Genomic DNA, 21,544 nt, shown 5'->3' on the forward strand with positions numbered 1-21,544 from the left:
ATAATTGTTTGTACAGATGAATGAGACACCTTTAGGTATCTTGAAATTGTACCCAAGGATGAGCCAGACTTGTGCAAGTCCACAATTATCTTCCTGATATCATGGCTGATTTATTTAGACTTTCCCATGATGCTACACAAAGAAGCAGTGTGTTTCAGGTGTGCATTAAAATACATCCACAGGTGTGTCTCTAATTAACTCAGACGTTGCCAAAAAATCAGAAGTTTCCAAACACATGACATCATCATATGGGCAGTCCAGAATTGTTTAAAGGCATAGTAATCTTAGTGTATGTAAGCTTCAGACTTTGCAGTAAGTAATAAAAATGCCTTAATACATTCTCTCATTATTCTGGCATTTGGCAAATATTAAAAATTATGGTAATCCTAATTGACCTACAGCTGGAAAGGTTTATTCTGATTTCATGTCAGATATTAAGAAAAAGATGTATATGTGTCTTTTTATATAGTGTATGTAAATGTCTGGTTTCAACTGTTTATACAGCAGTTTCAGTGTAGTTTGAGCATAATCCTATGTGATGTACACCGCAGCTTCTCCTATGTGATGCACACAGTAGGTCTCACACTGCTTGATTTCAGTAAATATAACCTGAAAAGTGATGAATTTCCCACTGCGATCAGACATGCAGTGTAATATACCTAATATCACATGCCTCCCCAAAGGGAAGCAGCTCCAGACATTATATTAGGCGTGAGTTAATTAAATGGTTGACCAAATATAGCAGGATAAATTTCAAGTTGATAATTTTGTATGACTTCTGAATGATAGTATAATTATCCAAATGGCCTTGGCAGAAAAAAGGTTTCCCCACCACCTGATCTAACTGGTAATGATTGAAGACAACTCCCAGCAGAGAAGTGAAATATTGAAACAATGCAACCTGGTGGCTTAACATCATACTCTAATAATCCCTTCAATGTACTCTACTTTTTATTTATTTGTATTACAATTTGTATTAAAATGTAAAAAATGTATAATATTGATATAATTTCAATGCAGTATTATAAAATTACTTTTATTCTTGGCAGATGAATGTACCAGGAGCTCAGAAGGACATCTGATACGTTCAGATTTTGCAACAGATGATGATGGTATTACACCAGATATATATGAAGAACATACCATTATCCCAGATATACCTCAAGCCCTTCTCAGAAAAAATCTTTCATCTGACCATTTTCAACAGGTCCTTTCTTCTCCTTCATCAATGACCGATATGCAAAACAAAAGTCATAGAAGGACTAATGAACATGAAATAGCTCTTAAAGTGGAGAAGCCATTTTCATGTTCAGAATGTGGGAAATGTTTTAAACAGAAATCAAATCTTGTTACACATCAGAGAAATCACAATGGGGAAAAGCCATATTCATGTTCAGAATGTGGGAAATGTTTTGCATATAAATCAAATCTTGTTACACATCAGAGAATTCACACACAGGAGAAGCCATTTTCATGTTCAGAATGTGGGAAATGTTTTATACAGAAATCAAATCTTGTTACACATCAGAGAATTCACACACAGGAGAAGCCATATTCATGTTCAGAATGTGGGAAATGTTTTAGTGACAAATCAATTCTTATTAGACATAAGAGAATTCATACAGGGGAGAAGGAATTTCCATGTTCAGAATGTGGGAAATGTTTTAGTATGAAATCAGAATTTGTTAGCCATCAGAGAACTCACACACAGGAGAAGCCACATTCATGTTCAGAATGTGGGAAATGTTTTCACGAGAAAACACATCTCATTGAACATCAGAGAATTCACAAAGCGGAGAATCCATTTTCATGTTCAGAATGTGGGAAATGTTTTACATATAAATCAAGTCTTGTTACACATCAGAGAAATCACACACAGGAGAAGCCATATTCATGTTCAGAATGTGGGAAATGTTTTCATGAGAAATCACGCCTAATTGAACATCAAAGAATTCACACAGGGGAGAAGCCATTTTCATGTTCAAAATGTGGGAAATGTTTTATACAGAAATCAAGTCTTACTGTACATCAGAGAATTCACACAGGGGAGAAGCCATTTTCATGTTCAGAATGTGGGAAATGTTTTACATATAAATCAAGTCTTGTTACACATCAGAGAACTCACACACAGGAGAAGCCATATTCATGTTCAGAATGTGGGAAATGTTTTAGTGACAAATCAAGTTTCATTAGACATAAGAGAATTCATGCAGGGGAGAAGGAATTTCAATGTTCAGAGTGTGGGAAACGTTATAGTACGAAATCAGAGCTAGTTAGACATCAGCGAACTCACACACAGGAGAAACCATATTCATGTTCAGAATGTGGGAAAGGTTTTCTACAGAAATCACGTCTTATTGAACATAAGAGAATTCACACAAGGGAGAATCCATTTTCCTGTTCAAAATGTGGGAAATGTTTTATACAGAAATCAAATCTTATTGTACATCAGAGAATTCATACAGGGGAGAAGCCATTTTCATGTTCAGAATGTGAAAAATGTTTTACAGTAAAATCACATCTTATTGGTCATCTAAGGACACACATGAGGTAGCGATTTTCTTTTCTTATAAATTTATTGAAAACGTAAGAAGAACTGCAAGTTATAATACAGTCATACATCTACAAGTAAAAGGGAAAACAATTTAGAGCATTAGATGATTATTAGAAAATGTATACAATTACCAATGATTGTAATTGAAATATACCACCTATGTTTGAATCGTATATATAAAATATTTAACATTTACATAAACAAGTTGTCTGATGCTGCTCTCTTCTGTTCAATGTGACATTTGCATTGATCAGACATGATCAGAATAGTTGCCATTCAACATCTAGCCCGTCGTTTAACCCCTTTCTGACATTGTCCTTAATAGTATGTTCCTGTGCCCTGGGCCTTATGGACCAGGTACGTACTGTTACACACAATGTGATCGCGCCCGCAGAAAAGCTATGTGGAGCGATCGCCGTCGGGTGTCAGCTGATTCTCACAGCTGACACTCGGTATTATGTGCCAGGAGCGGTCCTGCACCGCTCCCGGCAAATTAATTCCTGAAATGCTGCAATCTAAGTCGATCGCAGCATTTCCGGGGCAGGCAGAGGTAAAAGTGCCCCTCTTACCTTGAATTGGAGACCCCGCGCTGTGTGCTTGGGGTCCTGATCGTTGCCATGGTGACTTAATGTCGTCATGGTGACACCCACTTCACCAGGCATGAGGAAGTTAGATAGCTCGTGCTCAGTGCGCGATCTATCTAACTTGTGTCTGCAGGATTGACAGGCTGCATAGCATAGAAATGCTGCTGCTGCATCCCTATGCTATGCAAGCGATCAGCCTGCAAAAAAAATAAGTCCCATAGTGGGACAAAGTGTAAAAGTAAGAGAAAGTGTCAGAAAGTGAACAAAAAAAAATTGTAAAAAATTGAAAAAATAAAAAAAAAAATAAAAATATACTGTACCCATAAATAAATAATATTATGAAAAACTAAAAAACAATAAAAGTACACACATTTGGTATTGCTGCGACCGGAATGACGACCTGACCTATAAAACTGTCCCAGTAGTTAACCCCTTTAGTGAATACAGTAAAAAAAAGCATGCTTTATCATCATACTGCCAAATAAAAAATGGAATAAAACGCTATCAAAAAGACGAATGGAAATAAAAATGGTACTGCTGAAAATTTCATTTTGTCCTGCAAAAAACAAGCTGCCATTGAGCTCCATCAGCCAAAATATAAAAGCTATAGCTCTCAGAATAAAGCGATACAAAAAAAAAATCTTTTTTCTATAATATTTTTTATTGTCTGCCTTCCCTGCTGCGCTGTGTTACGACGGCCTCCACTTCATCTACACTCCTCGACCTGGCAACAGACATGGTGGAGGAGTCGGTATTCTCCTTTCTAACAACTGCACCTTTAACCCAATCCCATCTCTACCCTCCCTTATTCTCCCTTCCTTTGAAGTCCACTCTGTCCGCATCTACTCTCCCTCCAAGTGGCTGTCATATACCGACCACCGGGCTCGGTCACTGCATTTATTGACCATTTCTCCACCTGGCTTCTTCACTTTCTATCAGTTGACATTACCACCATCATCATGGGCGACTTCAACATCCCCATTGACACCCACCAGTCACCAATCAGCAGTCTCCAAACTCCTGTCACTTACTTCATCTTTTGGACTTACTCAGTGGTCCTCGTCAGCCACCCACACAGACGGACATACATTAGACCTTATCTTCACCCGTCTGTGCTCACTATCTTACTTCACAACCTCCCCTCTCCCACTATCTGACCACCATCTACTCACTTTCTTAAGCCCCCGCCTCACATAGCGAGATCGCTGCTGTGTCACGGTTTTGGTGACGCAACAGCGACCTCACCAGCGATGTCGCTATGTGTGACATTTTGCAGCGATCAGGCCCCTGCTGTGAGGTCGCTGATCGCTGCAAAGTGTCCTGGACCATTTTTTGGTCGTTGGCCTCCCGCTGGCCAGCACACATCGCTGTGTGTGACCAGCGGGACCAACGATCAGGCTGATATCCATGGTAAACATCGGGTTACTAGGGGCACGCGCGCACTTAGTAACCCGCTGTTTACCATGGATACCACTCTGCTACGGTGCGCGGGAGGTTACCGTTCACCTTAGCAGAGTCGTATCCATGATAAACATCGGGTTACTAAGTGCACGTGTGCCCCTAGTAACCCAATGTTTATCATGGATACGACTCTGCTAAGGTGAACGGTAACCTCCCGCGCACCGTAGCAGAGTGGTATCCATGGTAAACAGCGGGTTACTAGGGGCACACACGCACTTAGTAACCCGCTGTTTATCATGGTTACGAGCCTGCTCCTGCTTCAGCAGCAGGCTGGTAACCGGGAGCAGGACATCGTGGAAAGATCCTTTCCACGATGTCGCTGCTACCCTGATCGCTGGTGAGCCTGCCTGTTTGACAGCTCACCAGCGATGTATTAGCGACGCAGCAACGATCCCTGACAGGTCGTATCGTTGTCGGGATCGCTGCTGCATCGCTTAGTGTGACGGGGCCTTTATCCCTGTCCTCCTCTCCTGTCACCCATGTCCAGCAACTAGCACAGCCCCGCAGAAACCTTGCATATCTGGACACTCACACACTCTCTGACTCTATTCTACCACTGACATCCATATCTTCACTCCATGACTCAAACAGCGCCACTGCCTTCTACAATGCCACTCTCGCATCAGCTATTGATGCAGTCGCCCCTCTCATGCATAGCAGAGTGTGACAAATCAATAAACAACCCTGGCACCATAACCTCACTAAAAAGCTTCGTTAAGTATCCAGGGTTGCGGAGCGGCATTGGAAGAAAACACATTCACATAATGACTTCACTGCATTCAAACAAGCAATACTCACTTTCAAATCAGCCCTGACCTCTGCTAAACAAGCCTACTTCACAACTCTTGTATCTTCCTTATCCTACAATCCCAAACAGTTATTCAACACTTTTAACTCCCTCCTCCGCCCTCCACTGCCCCCTCCGACCCTCCTCATCTCCGCTGAGGACTTTGCCACACACTTCAAAAATAATTTCGACCAAACAAGGCAAGTCTTTATTGTTCAACCACCACAACCCCTTTTGTATACCAGATCAGTGCCCTTCCCCTATAACCTCCCTTTCCAACATCATGGAAGGAGACCTCCTCTCCAAATCACACCTCACCACTTGTGCACTTGACCCCATTCCACCTCCTCCCCAACCTCGCTACCACACTTATCCTGGCCCTAACCCACCTCTTCAACATATCACTAACCTCTGGTACCTTCCCTTGAAGGTACCAGAGGTTAGTGATATGAATATTGAATATGAATATTTTTTTTATTTTTTACTTTATAATTCTCTTTCTACTTGCAGGTACGATGGTACCCGGGTCGGATGAGAGTCTCCTCTTCTCCAGACCCGGGTACCATCCCTGCACTTAACCGCATAACATCCGCATGTATACATGCGGATGTTATGCGGTTCAATGCAAGTCAATGGGCGTGATTTCGCCGCGAAATTGCGCTCAAATTGGTTGTGCTGTGGATTTTTCCGCAATGATAATCCGCAGCGGAAATTTCCGCAGCATGTGCACAGCACATGCGGATTATCATTGGGATACATCCAAGACCTCTTAACAAGCGATTTTAATACGAAGGAAATGCTGCCGTGGAAGCGCATTAAATCTGCATCGTGGGCACTTAGCCTAAGAAGGACTTTAATACCCCTATTACTGAGGTGAAGTAAACATGCAGAAATGAAATCACGTGTGTGAGGCAGGACTTGCAGCACCTGCCAGGTCTCATAGATGTCCTGAAAGGGGATCATGACACTACACGCTCCCATGTAGCAGAGCTGCAGAAGCTACTACTAGCACAACAGAAAACAGTGACAGACCTCAGAACAAAAATGGAGGACCTGGATAACAGGGGGAGAAGGTGTAACATTAGACTGCATGGCATCCCTGAATCTGATGAACAAGTGGACCCTAAATTAATAGTTCAGACTATTTTCAATTCAATATTAGGGCATCTCCCCACCACCCTCCTCAAGTTGGACAAATCTCACAGAGCTCTGCAGCCAAAGGGTTCTATGACACACCCAAGAGACATTATATGCTGTCTGCACGATTTAGAAACAAAAGAAAAAATAATGAAAAGGGCCAGGCTCCAGAAAACTATAAAATACTAGGACTCTGAAATACAATTGTTTCCGGATATCTCCTGCTTAACCCTCCAGAAAAGAAGAAATTTAAAGCCACTGCTGCCTCTCTTGCTGGACCAAAAAATTCCTTATAGGTGGGGCTTCCCATTTGCTCTGATTGCAAAGCATGACGGAGTCTCGTCCGTCCTGAGAATTGTTGCAGACCTTCCTGCGTTCTGTGACACCCTTGGCCTTCCCTTTCCCTGAGATTGTGGACTGGCTCGCTCCGCACCCCTCCTGAGGCACCTCCACCAGCCTGGAGTAAGAAAGGGGGGAGGAGCCGAAGGGGAAGAAGAGATGATCCACTCGACCACGCTGACTCTCTCCTAGGGACACAGGGGTCCCTTCAGCTCTGTGGACAGGGCGTTTACAAACTTTTCTTTTTTCTTAGTCCTGGGCCGATACATTTTTTCGCTACAATGTTCAGACTTCTTGCCATAATCCCGCACTGCGGTATAGCCGCAGGCCTACCAGCATCTGGTGGTTTATGGAGAGCCCCGGAGAGAGTTATAGACACTTTTTTCCTTGGTGGTACCGGGTATGTTCTCCCCTAATCTACATTTATAGGGGACAGTTTTTCTTTTTATATCTGTTTCTATTAGGGCTGTCATTACGGAGACAGCTGGGACAGCCTGTAACATCAATAGTCGTTATCCTGTGGGCTCAGTAGTTGCCGCAGGAAATGTCTCCTACCAGAAAATTTTCTGGGAAATTTTAAATTATTGTACAGTTTACGAAGTTAATTATATGTGTTTATTGTTGTCTTTGTCATAATACCCTCCCTTTGTGCTTTACCTACCCCACTTCACAAGCCCAGGTACCCGTATTGCTGAGTGATGTTGACAAATTGCCCCCTCAGGGAAAGCCGTACCCTCTTGAAGGAGTATACTCCACAAGAGTGAGTAGTAATATTGTTCTTCTTACACTTAATAAAATACAAAAATGGTATGTCTACTATTTTTAAATGTTAAAAGGCTTAACTGCCTTTAAAAAAAGAAGAATAACCTTGAGAGAATTGAAGGCTCAAAGATACAGTCATCCTTCAAGAGACCCATTATGATAAGTCAGGAACCTTCCATTTTGCGGCTAGACAGTTCCCAACGGCATATTCTGTGTTTAATGAGAATAAGAAGGTGGGTAGCAGTCCTGATCTCCTCGGGTTGCCCACTCCAGGTGACGGGCTCCTGTATGGACCCTGACGGCAGGTATATTATAATGGAGGCCTTACTAGGAGGTAAATCTATCATTCTGTGCAATGTTTACGTCCAGAATGTGGGGCAAATCCGTTTCCTAAAAAATAATGTTTTCCCTTAAGGGTTTGAGTGCAGCGCCACTGATAGTTGGTGGAGACTTTAATGTCCCATTTTCAAAATCTATCGACAGACATTCTATCGACAGACATAAGGGACTCTCCTCCCTCTGTAAATTTAGCTACCTTGGCCCAAAACTTTAGGAAACTGATTAGATCGCACTCACTGTTTTATTTGTGGAGAATTGACCATCCTGGGGAGATGGCTTAATCTTTATTTTCGCCCCCCATAACACCCATACTAGAATTGATTTTTTTTGATAATATTACAATTCTTAGGATGCCGTCTGAAGCAGAGATGGATCCCATTACATGGTCAGATCACGCTCCAATACTTCTGAACTGAAAAACAAAGTTTCCGAGGGTGTAGACATGCCATTGGAGACTGAACGAGTTCTTGTTAAAAGATCCAAACATTAGGCAAGTGCTATCAGAACATTTAAAAGAGTTTTTTTTTTTACTTAATTCAGGCTCGGAGTCCTCTTTCTCGGTACTCTGGGAAGCACACAAGGTGGTGACAAGGGGCTACTGTATCAGGGAAGGGACTAGGTTAAAAAAAAATGCTAACCATACCCAGGCCGGACTCACTTCTCAAATTAAAAGCCTAGAGAGGAGGCTAACAACGTCACCGTCTAGAAGAGTTCTGAGGAAGCTGGTCGCTGCAAGAGAGGAATTAAAAGACCTCGCCATGCGTAAGGTCGAGAAGATGCTTCTATACTCTAAACAGAGATATTACGAGAAGGGCAATAAAGCTCATACTCTTTTAGCTAATCAATTAAAAGACCGCTCTGTAGCCTTGACTCCTCAGGCTCTTAGAGATGAAAAGGGTACAATTCAGTATGACCCCACTGTTATTTCAAAAATATTTCAAAAATTTTACCAAAATCTTTACAATCTCAAAGATCCTCTTCCAGTGAGTCAGAATAGACAATCGGAAATGCTGAAAAGCTACCTATCCAAGCTCAACCTGCTGACCCTTCCTCCAGAGGCGGTGGATTATATGAATAAAACTGTGATGGCTGAGGAGATTCTTAAGGACCTTCCTCTGGTCAAATCCCCAGGTCCTGATGGCCTGACTTATTTGTATTATAAGACTTTTAGAGAGGAATTGACTCCCCATATGGTCAGACTGTTTAATTCCTTTATGGAAGAGCACCCATCCCTGACACCCTATCCCACTCCTATCTCACTCTTATTCATTAGATCGGTAGATCCCAATAGATTGTTCAAATTATAGACCCATTGCGCTTCTCAACTCGGACCTGAAGATATTTACTCAACTTCTAGCTGACAGATTGAATCGCTGGCTTCCACAGCTCATACACAAGGACCAGGTAGGGTTTGTCCCCTTCCGCCAAGGGGGGGGACAGCACGAGGAGAGCAGTGGATCTGATAGACATAGCTAATAGAAACAATATCAGGGCTTTACTTCTAAGTTTAGATGAGGAGAAGGCCTCTGACCGACTTATCTGGTCCTTCATGTTTGAGACTGTGAAAACATTCGGGATCTCGGGATCGTTCCTAACAGTGTTAAAAGTACTTTAAAAATCCCTCTCAGCATCGATTAAATTACCACTTTGCTCCTCCCCTACTTTCAAAATCTCTAACGGTACGAGACAGGGGTGCCCCCTTTCTCCACTATTTGCGCTGTGTATAGAGCCGCTGGCAGCTGTAGTGAGTATTGATCCCAACATAGAGGGAGTAACAATGAGAGAAAAGATCTTCAAAATCTTGTTATTTGCAGATGACGTCTTATTAACGCTCACCAAACCACATACTACACTACCTAATTTGCTTTCGACTCTAAAGGAATACGGACATTTATCAAGGTACAAGGTAAACACCACTAAGACGGAAGCTCTTCCTCTGAATCTGCCAGTAGATGTGCTACTAAATTATAAATTTCAGTGGAACGAACAGGCGATTAAATATCTGGGGATTAACATTTCAGCCTCCTATAAAACACTGTACCCATCCAATTTCCCGAATCTTTTTAGGGAGCTAAAAGGACTATTAACCAAATGAAAGAGACTAACAATTTCTCTAATGGGTAGAATATCAGCAATTAAAATTACCTTACTGCCTAAATTAATGTACTTTTTTGAAACCCTCCCTGTTAAAGTCCCAATGAGTGACCTTCAGGCTAGTCTCATGAAATTTATATGGGGGGAGAAAAGCGTCACAGAATATCAAAACAAATATTAATTTCTCACAAATGTGATGGGGGCCTACCGGTTCCTGATATTACCAAATACTACTGGGTGGTCCACCTGAGAAGAATCCCCTCTTAGTCCTCACTGTGGGCACATAAAAAATGGACAGAGATAGAAAAACTGTGGTTAGCTCCAATACATCCAAATTCATTATTATTATGGTCCTCCAAGTCTGCTAAAACGGCAACCCCACTTTTGGGACCTATTCAGTTCACGAGATATTTGGACAACGTGTAAGAAAAGCTTTGGTCTATTGTCACAAAACTCTCCAATGGTTTCTTTTATATTTCAACCTCTACTACCTAATAGCTCGGACCCTTCAATGGTTCACCCTTGGATCTCGGCAGGTCTCTTTAGATACGCAGACATAGTGGATAAAGATACACTTGAGATCCTTCCATTTGACAGCATTAAATCCAAGTTCCGAATAACAAATAAGGATTTTTTCAATATTTGTAAATCAAGCATCTGACCTCAACCCTTTATGGATCGGCAAAAGTTTCTAGACCAACGGAGTTCGAGATGCTGTGTAAGAGAAGTCCTTCAACCAAGGGCTTGATCTCTAACATATATAGCATTCTTAACGCCCCCAAAAAGGATTCCTTTATTAAGCATTCTTATATGGATAAGTGGGAGAGACTCCTCCAAAGGGCTATTTCACCCCAGGACTGGCCGACCATCTGGAACAAAGCGTCCAAAACATCCATTTGTACATTGTACAAGGAGAATCAGTACAAAATATTAATGTTCTGGTACCATACTCTGGAATTTTTGCATAAAATTTATCACCGAATACCAGATCTCTGCTGGCGCTTTGGTTCCTCGGGAGCCTCTCAGTTCCATATTTTTTGGTCCTCCCCACTGATAACTCAGTTTTGTGAATCAGTGAAATCCCTTCTCCAAAAGGTATTATTTGGAGATATCCCCCTAGACCCACTTATATATTTGCTTCATATTACTCCGAAGGGATTGTGGAAAAATTCTGCTAAGTTGCTCCTTTAGGCTGTGTGCCCACGATGCGTTTTTTAAGCGTTTCTGCAGCGGCAATTCCGCTGCAGAAACGCTTAAAAAACACTTGGTAGAAGGCCTTCCATGTTCCCCAATGATAATCCGCATGTGCTGTGCACATACTGCGGAAATTTCCGCTGCGGAATATCATTGCGGAAAAAACGCAGCACTTCCAGTTATTTTGCAGAAGTGCTGCGTTTTCTCCGCCATTGACTTGCATTGGTACGCATGGATTACGCATCACAGGATCTGTACATGCAGATTCCACGCATTTCAATGTGCGGATGGTACCCGGGTGTGGAGGACAGGGTACTCTCCTCCGGACCCGGGTACCATAGAACCTGTAAAAAAAAGAATAAAATAAAACATAAATATTATACTTACCTTCTGATGGTCCCTGGTGTGCTTGTCTTTTCTTGCCAGCGGATCGCGGTGGACTGAAGGACCTGCGCTAACGTCATAGTCATGTGATGGCAGGTCCTTCAGTGTACCGCAAGCTACCGGCAAGCCAGGACGGATTGAATAAAGACTCCGGGGGCCATCAGAAGGTAAGTATATATTTCTTTTTTTTTTTTTTTGCTATTCTTTACGGTCACACTATGTAAATCCATGCCGGTTGCATGGATTTATATAGTGTGACCAAGTTGTCAAGCACTTTCCAAGAGATACTAAAATCGCTTGGAAAGCGCTTGTCAACCCGCATGCAGAAATGTATGTGAGGAACGCTTCACATCCGCATGTCCCTGGCAGGAAAAATGCATGTACAATCCGCATGTACAATCCGCATGTACAAACCGCATGTACAATCCGCATGTACAATCCGCATGCGTTTTTTCGGCCAGGGAGATGCAGAAACGCTCAGGAAAAAATCCTGAGCATTTCTGCATCGTGGGCACATAGCCTTACTTATTGACGGCGGACAGATGCTTGATAGCGCTACACTGGAAGAGAAGGGCTCCTCCCTCCTTGAGTGATCTGATGAGTAGAATATCGGACATCAGGAGAATGGAATATATGACGTCTATATTGAATGACAAAGTGTGCGTATTCGATACAATTTGGGCCCCCAGGACTACTACTGGGCTCAGTATAATTGTTAATTAGCTTACTTCACTTTAACCCTCCCAACCCCCATCCTTATGTCTGTGTCTTTGTCCATTGTCGATTAGTCTGTTTTATTTTTGTTAATAAGCATTGTTTTCTTTAATGACTTGGAAAGGTTTCCTTGACACAAAGGTGGGAGAACAGACTGGTCTTGGGGCCCATTTGTGCCCTCATCTTCTTGAGCTTATTACTTCATTCTCAACCAGTCATAGGATAAAGAAGGTCATCCTAGCTATAGGAATGTTGGTTTTCCATTCAATTATCAGACTACAATGTAACAAGTTATTTGTATTATTGTATTGTATTATTCTATTTTATAATTCAATAAAAATTACAGTTAAAAAAAAGAGACAGAAGGACAGTGAAAAAACGCTGAAAAAAAAACGCGCCCAAAAAAATCACCCAAACTGCAAGAAAAATCGTGAACAAACCTCCCTTGAGAGATCAGGTTTTGCTGCAGAAAACTGACGCCAAAAAATCCATGATGTGTGAACATAGCTTTATGGCTTGTATAACCACGTAATATAAGTGATAGAGACACACAGCTCTGCTACATACACATCATATACACAAGGCTCCGCTCTGTACACCATGCTTCTCTCATCTTCTCACCCTACTATCTGCACCACTGATGATATTCCTTCTTGTCGTCCTCAGTCCCTCTCCCCGGCTGTCACCACCCACCTAACTAAAAATATTTAACCTTTCTGTTTCTTCCAGTATCTTTCCCACCTCCTTCAAACATTCCGTCATAAACCCCTTACCAGTGGTGGATCTAGGTTTTCTGGCTACCAAGGTAAGAAATCAATTTGGCACCACCAATGCCCCCCCCCCCCCCCCCGCTCAAATGGTTTGAGCAGTCATCATGTAATTGCTTATTAGCACACTTACATTCATTTGCCCGCAGGATGCTTTTTCTAATTCTCTCAATGTTCAGTTAAATACTACAGCCTCTGCTTCATTGAGAGAAGCAGGAAGAAAAGCTAGTTGTCAAGTGGTCATGTGATGATTTCTGGAACCAGCAAGTAGTGCCAAAAACTCGCAGTGAGTATATTACACTCTGTTAGGATTCGGCATGCTACAGTGCTTAATGTTATATTTAAAGGGGTTGTCCAGGTTTGGAATGAAAGTCTTCAGTCAGTCACTCCATATGACTGCAGAATTATAAATTCTCACAGTGCACATACTGCACACTTTCATGATTCTCCAGTGCCGGCAGCAAGAGTAGACTGTTAACTGAATGCAAGTATGCAATTTGAATTCTTCTGGCCACATTCCGACCAGACATGTCTGGTCTTGCTCAATTCAATTGTATGTACTTGCTATTTATGCTTGCCTTTGGCACTTAACAATTGCCAGTGTTAGTTCTTACTGCCTGGTTTGGAGTTGGAGGTGTAGTTCGTGATTAGAGTTGGTGTTTGGAGATCTCTTCAGGAAACTGTTGCTTCAAGTTTCAATTGTGCGCACATCCTTATCATCTATTTGGTTTTTCCTTAGTTTAGCTCCCCTGTGTTCCACTCCATATGGTGTATGATTGGTATTTTGATTTATCCCTGTCCTCTTTCCTTTGTTTGGTTAGTGTAATCTTATACACTTTGGTTTCCCACCTCCCTTGGTGGGGGAGGGGACAGAATAGGATTGATCTAGGAGGATAGCAAGGCCCGTGAACTTAGTGTCTCCAACTTCAGGAGTAATCTGGAGGACAGGGATAGATGAGGGCGCCCCTAGTTCTAGGGACCTGGTTAGCAACCACAGTCCCAAGGCTCTGCGTGACAACGTTTTTAATAAACCAATTGAAAACAAAGGGGTTTTCCCACAAACAAAAGTTCACTTTAAAAATTGGCTGTGTCTGACCTTATACGGAACATACCACATCTCCTGGGCAGGGGAGGAAGCAAAAGACAATACAGACATTACAGCAGGGGATCGCAGAGGATTCATTTTATGAGGTAAAATATTGTTTAAAAACAAGCAGTGTAATATTTAACCTCAAAAAATTAACCCTCTGCGATCACCTGCTTGAATGTCTGTATTGTCTTTTGCTTCCTCCCTTGCCCAGGAGCTGTGGTATGTTCCATATACGGTCAGACACAATTTTTAAAATGATCTTTCGTTCTTGGGAAAACCCCTTTAAATGGAAAGTGTTCCTGCGACTACCTCTTTGAGCAGCTGAATTAGCCTATCTACCACAATTGTTACATATATACAGAATCAAAACCAACTACAGCACATGAATACATCACCAGAACCACCAACAGTAGAAAAATACAGTATTACAACCTTCATCAGTACAGAAATACATCACTTTAACACCTTTCAGTACAAAAACACATCAACAGAACCATCATCAGCACAGAAATACAGCATCCCAACCCCCATCAGTACAGAAATACATCACCAGAACCTCCGCCAGTACAGAAATATATCACTAAAATAACCAGCAGTACATGAATACATCACCTGAACCATCATCAGTACATATACACATCATCAGGGCCACTATCATTACTTGGTACATCAATTGCAAAGTCAGGTCAGCCGCATATACATTTGTATCGCATGGACCTACAGCTCCCAGTATGTACTTAATGGTAAGGAGATACAGGGAATTGTTATCGGCATCATCATATTGCAGACTATACAGGAACCACAGTGCTGATGAGATGTAGTCAGTATCACAAATGAACATTTACATTCAGATACTTTATAGGTGACTTCTTCTCTGATTAGAGTTCTCTTTCTTTTCTTCCTTCATCTTGTCCAAACGCCATGATGACACCCACAGCTTGAATCTGCAGACTTCCATCTTCTCCGGCCTTCTACAATACATTCCAACACATTATCCTTAAAAATAGTAGTGTGATTATATTGCTCTTGAATAGGGATGAACGGAATCATGGAAGTTTGGGTTTATCGGGTTTTGCCGAATGTTTGGTTCAGGTACCGGAACTTGACCCGAACTCCATAGAAGCCAATGGGGACCCAAACTTTTGTGCTGTAAAATGGTTGTAGTAAAGGGGTAGGTGACTGAAAAAATGACTTAACCACTTAATGACTAGGCCAAATTTTTTAAATCTGACATGTCACTTTATGCAGCATTATACTTTATGATAGTGGTAAATTTAGGTTGATGTTTTGTGTTTGTTTATAAAAATATCAGAAATTTGACAAAAAAATCAAAAAAATTGCAATTTTCAAACTTTGAATGATTATGCCTTTTATCCATCTAGTCATACCACACAAAAACATTAATAAATAACATTTCCCTGATGTCTGTTTTACATCACCACTATTTGTAAAATGTTGTTTTATTTTGTTAACATTCTAGAAGGTTTAAAAATGTAGAAGTAACTTTTCATTTTTTTACAAATTTACAAAACTTCTTTTTTTTAGGAACCTATTCAGTGTTGAAATAACTTTGGGGGTCCTATATATTGAAAATCCCCCAAATGTATTCCATTTTAAACACCGCACCCTACAACATATTCAAAATGGCTTTCAGGTAGTTTACTAACCCTTTAGGTGCTTTTCAGGAATTAATGCAAAGTGACATGACAGGAATGAAAAAAAATATTTTTACTACCTAAATGTTTAAAACTTCTGAAAAGGCCACTATAGCTGAAGACTTAAAGGTCGTTATTTGGCTATGAATTGCCATGGCAAACATCAGGACCACATGATCAAGATCTCAGGGTACCGATGGGGTTAAAGAGGGAGCTGCCACACTGTTAACCATCTAGATGCTGTAGTCACTATTGCTAATAGTATTTAAGGGGTTTAACGGCCATTATTGGTGCCAACACTGATTGTGGCTGATGCAGCAAGTTGTCAGCTATACTCTACAGCTGATAGCCGCTGGATTGTCACCCGTCTAATGATACTAGTCTCTTATTATGCAGGTCAGTTTTAAGTCGTATTGGCAGTGATTCAGGGGTTAAAATAACATATTATAAAAACAAATAATAATAATCTTGAACCAGGAGGTGGAGCTTCAAGTTTAGCAGTACTTTGCATGTGTATATTTCTGTACTTGTTAATAATTAAATGAAAAATTGTTAGAACTCTCCTGTTAGGTTTTTTCTATCTTGCTGGTCACATGACCTTTTTTGCCTATTTAATCCTGCTCCGCCCTCCTGGCCTTGCTGGACTTCATTGTAATTTCTACTCTTAAGCTAGCCTGGTGCTTAGTTACCTTTCTCAGTCAGTTTAGCTAGGTCTTCGGACCTTTATGTTCTATGTTGTGTGTTTGTCTTTTACTGCTACAATCTCTGCTAGGAGGTGTCCAACTTTATCCCAGCCCCTAGTTCTTGTAGGGATCCTTCCCTTGCATCTATAGGTCTTTCGTACAGACTAGCCGAGGACTTTAGCGGGTCTGATCGCAGGATCAGGTTCCCCGTTACATCGTAGGGATCTAGCTTAGTTCTATTGTAGGGACAGATCTCCTTTCTTTCCTTAGTGCTTGTAGCAGATCATAACAGTAAGTCCAGTCCAAAAATATCTCTAAGGAAAGACCTCCAGTTTCCATCATGGTGTCGGTTCAGGATTTGGCTCAACGCCTGCAGGGACTCTCTCTGGAGGTGGCCGAGCTCCAACAACACATGAGTAGCTGTTCTGGAGCACATTTTGTGGAGCCAAAGGTACGTTTGCCTGATTTATTTTTTGGTGATCAGCAAGAGTTTTTTTCCTTTAAAAATGCTTGTTTGTTGTATTTTCGTTTGAGACCCAGATCCTCTGGTGATGAATCACAGCGCATAGGGTTCATAATGTCACTTTTGCGCAAAGAACCTTTAGATCAGTGGATAGTTTTTTTTCTGCTTTGGGTTTGTTGTATGATGATCCTGATCGTGTCTCATCAGCTGAGACTGAATTGAGACGTTTGAGGCAGGGATCAGGTAATGTGGAAAAATATTGTTCTCACTTCCGTCGGTGGTCTGCCCAGGTGGGGTGGAACGATTTAGCTTTGAAAAGTTTGTTTCTTGCGGGGCAAGGTGAAAGGGTTAAGAATTTGCTGATTGCTTATCCCACACCTGGAAACTTGCAGGAGGCAATGCAATTAGCTATACGGGTGGACAGGAGACTGCGTGCAAGGGTTAATGAGAGTAAATCCTCTGCTATGTCAGCTCCTAGTCTTGAGAGGGTCTGTAATGACATTGGAGAGCCGATGGAGATTGGGGCGATGGCACCCCGCTCTCAGGAAAAAGACCGCAGATCTTCTGAAGGTTTGTGCTTTTATTGCGGGAAATCTGACCATTTTATTAAGAACTGTGTGCTTCGTATGAACAAAGAAAAAAAAAAGGTCAGTTACGCCCGTATTGCCTGTTTAAATACTAAGGGGGTATTTCTTTCTGCTACTACTGCTGCTCAGGAAGAATTAATTGAATTTCGGATATTTGTGGATTGTGGTTCTACTCTGAATGTGATTGCTGGGGGATTCTTGGAAAAGCTTAAATTAAAACCCAAACCTTTGTCATCCCCTATTGCTGTGGTTTCTGTCGATGGCTCCCCCTTGAAGAGTGTTACTCACAAGGTCTGTGAATTTCCCCTCACTATTAATGGTATTCACCAAGAAAATTTGGATTTGGTAGTATTAAATAATTTGCCTTCTCCAGTAATTTTGGGGTTACCCTGGTTAAAATTGCACAATCCTGTGCTGGATTGGTCTACCAATGAAATTAAGTCCTGGAGCCCTAAGTGTTATGACAAGTGTTGTAACGGGCGCATTGCTGCGGTGGAAAAAGGGGAATTACCTGTACCTATTCAGGATTTTTGGAGAGTTTTTTCTGAGGAGGAGTCACAAATTTTGCCTCCCCTTAGAGACTACGATTGTACCATTGAATTTGTCCCTGGAGCGACTCTTCCTAAAAGTCGTTTATTTAATCTTACTATTCCTGAGAGAAAGGCTTTGGAGGAATACATACAGACAAGCTTGGCCGCCGGTCACATTAGGCCTTCCAAGTCTCCTGTGGCTGTTGGATTTTTTTTTGTTAAAAAAAAGGACGGCGGTTTACGTCCTTGTCTGGATTTTTGTGAGATTAATAAAATTACTGTACGCAATCCTTACCCACTGCCATTGATTCCTGATTTGTTTAACCAGTTAGTGGGGGCCAAGTGGTTCTCTAAAATTGATCTCCGGGGGGCATACAATTTGTTGCGCATGAAGGAGGGTGATGAATGGAAGACTGCTTTTAACACTCCTGTGGGTCATTTTGAGAATCTGGTTATGCCTTTTGGTTTTACCAATGCTCCAGCATTTTTTCAGAATCTTATTAATGACATCCTTAGACCTTTGATTGGCAAAAATGTGGTTGTGTATTTGGATGACATTTTGATTTATTCACCGGATCTGGAGTCTCATTGGCGGAGCGTACGTGAGGTATTACAGTTATTAATTGACAATTCGCTTTTTGCTAAGCTGGAGAAATGTGAGTTCGCTGTACAGAGAATTAGTTTTTTGGCCTACATTATCTCCAGCGAGGGCTTTGAGATGGACCCTGTGAAGGTTCAGGCAGTTCAGGATTGGCCTAGGCCTATTGGTTTGAAATCGATACAGAGGTTTTTGGGTTTCGCCAATTATTACAGAAAATTCATTAAAAATTTTTCTATTATTGTCAAACCACTGACCGATCTCACCAGGGAAGGTGCTAATGCGGTTCAGTGGACTACTGAGGCCATTGAAGCTTTTGTGTTTCTAAAGGAGAGGTTCACCTCTGCTCCCATCCTTATGCAGCCTGATGTGACTAAGCCTTTTTTGGTTGAGGTTGATGCTTCTTCGGTGGGGGTCGGTGCGGTGTTGTCTCAGAAAAACAAGGATGGAGTACATCCCTGTGCTTTTTTTTCAAAAAAATTTTCTGAGACTGAACTTAATTACGATATTGGTAATCGGGAATTGCTGGCTATTAAACTCGCATTTGAACACTGGCGTCATCTCTTGGAAGGTGCTGAATTTCCCATTCAGGTTTTCACTGATCATAAAAATCTGATCTATCTTGATGCTGCCAAGCGCTTGAATGCCCGTCAGGCTAGGTGGGCACTTTTTTTTCTCGCGGTTTAATTTTTCCGTTACTTACATCCCGGGTACCAAGAATGTTAAAGCTGATGCTTTGTCTCGCAGCTTTTCTCCCATGGTCGGTGCTGAGGAGGAGGGGAGCATTTTGCAAGAAGGTGTTGTGATTGCTGCATTGGACTCCGTTTTGGAAGATGAGATTCTTAAAGCACAGGAGAATGCCCCATCTAACACTCCCCATGGGAGGTTGTTTGTGCCTAGGACCTTTGGGAGAGATTTGTTTGTTGAGTGTCATGAGTCTCTTTTGGCAGGTCATCCAGGAATTTCTGAGACCAAGAGACTTGTGGGTCGCAGTTTTTGGTGGCCTGGATGGCAGAAGGAAGTCATTAAGTGGGTGCTTCAATGTACGGTGTGTGCTAGATCTAAGTCTTCTCATACTCCTGCAGCGGGGTTGCTTTGCCCTCTGGAGGTTCCTAGTGCACCTTGGACACATCTGGCTATGGACTTTATTACTGACCTTCCCCCCTCTGAGGGTTTCACAGTCATCTGGTTGGTCGTGGACCGTTTTAGCAAGATATGTCACTTGGTTCCTTTCATCAAACTGCCCTGCGCTAAGACACTCGCTAAGGCCTTTGTCAAGGAAATTGTCAGACTACATGGCATTCCTACTGACATTGTTTCGGATAGGGGACCTCAGTTCGTGGCTCGTTTTTGGCGTGCTTTTTGTGACAGGTTGGGAGTTCATTTGTCATTTTCATCCGGATATCATCCTGAGTCTAATGGCCAGACAGAAAGGAAGAATCAGGATGTTGAGCAGTTCTTGCGTTGTTTTGTGGCAGACAATCAGGAGGGGTGGTCTGAGTTTCTGCCACTTGCTGAGTTTGCTCTTAACAACCATACATCCTCTTCTGCTGGTTGTTCGCCTTTTTTTTGTTGTTCTGGGAGACATCCGTCTTTTGGGTCATTCTCCAAATTGGTATCAGCTGTGCCTGAGGAGGAGAGTTTTTCCGCTGATTTGGAGAGAGTTTGGACGGATGTGCGTGGTAATCTTCAGGAGGCTAACAAAAAATCTAAGAGGTTCTTTGATAGGAAACGGCAAGAGGTTTTGTTTGCTATTGGTGACATGGTTTGGTTGTCCTCTAAGAATCTGCGGTTGAGGATTCCTTCTAAAAAATTGGGTCCCAAGTTTGTAGGGCCCTTTAAGGTGCTTCAGGTAGTTAACCAATCTGCTGATAGGTTGGAGGTTCCTACCTCCTGGAAGATTAATCCGGTGTTTCATGTTTCTCTGTTGAAAAGAGCTTATGTGTCGGATGGAGACGCCTCTGCCACTGTTCCTCCGGTGGTGGAGGACGGGGAATACGAAATTTCCCGCATCCTAAATTCTAGATGGTATAGAGGGAGTTTGCAGTATCTCGTCGCTTGGAAGGGTTTCGGACCCGAGGATAACTCATGGGTGAGGGCAGATGATGTTTCTGCTTCCAGACTTGTCAGAGCGTTTCACAAGAGGTTTCCTGATAAGCCCGGGCCTAGGGGATCCGGAGGATCCTCATAGAAGAGGGGGTACTGTTAGAACTCTCCTGTTAGGTTTTTTCTATCTTGCTGGTCACATGACCTTTTTTGCCTATTTAATCCTGCTCCGCCCTCCTGGCCTTGCTGGACTTCATTGTAATTTCTACTCTTAAGCTAGCCTGGTGCTTAGTTACCTTTCTCAGTCAGTTTAGCTAGGTCTTCGGACCTTTATGTTCTATGTTGTGTGTTTGTCTTTTACTGCTACAATCTCTGCTAGGAGGTGTCCAACTTTATCCCAGTCCCTAGTTCTTGTAGGGATCCCTCCCTTGCATCTATAGGTCTTCGTACAGACTAGCCGAGGACTTTAGCGGGTCTGATCGCAGGATCAGGTTCCCCGTTACATCGTAGGGATCTAGCTTAGTTCTATTGTAGGGACAGATCTCCTTTCTTTCCTTAGTGCTTGTAGCAGATCATAACAAAAATGACGTGGGGTCCCACCTATTTTTAATAACCAATGAAGGGAAAGCAGACAGCTGTGAGCTGATTTTACTATGCTGTGAAGGGGCCAATATCAGTGGACCTTTCTAGCCTGTTAATATAAGCCCGCAGCTGTCTGCTTTGCCTTCTCTGGTTATTAAAAATGGGGGTACCGTAAAAAAAGTCATGGTGTCCTC

General features: G+C 42.2%; 1 pseudogene; it reads left to right on the forward strand.

Annotated features, from left to right (window-relative positions):
• Positions 1-21,544, forward strand: part of LOC141270773 (uncharacterized) — an 89,065-nt pseudogene that overhangs the window by 43,539 nt on the left and 23,982 nt on the right.

Source organism: Phyllobates terribilis, unplaced genomic scaffold, assembly GCF_046119375.1.
Source record: "Phyllobates terribilis strain yellow unplaced genomic scaffold, ASM4611937v1 Scaffold_5__5_contigs__length_657084704, whole genome shotgun sequence".
Lineage (NCBI taxonomy): Eukaryota > Metazoa > Chordata > Amphibia > Anura > Dendrobatidae > Phyllobates > Phyllobates terribilis.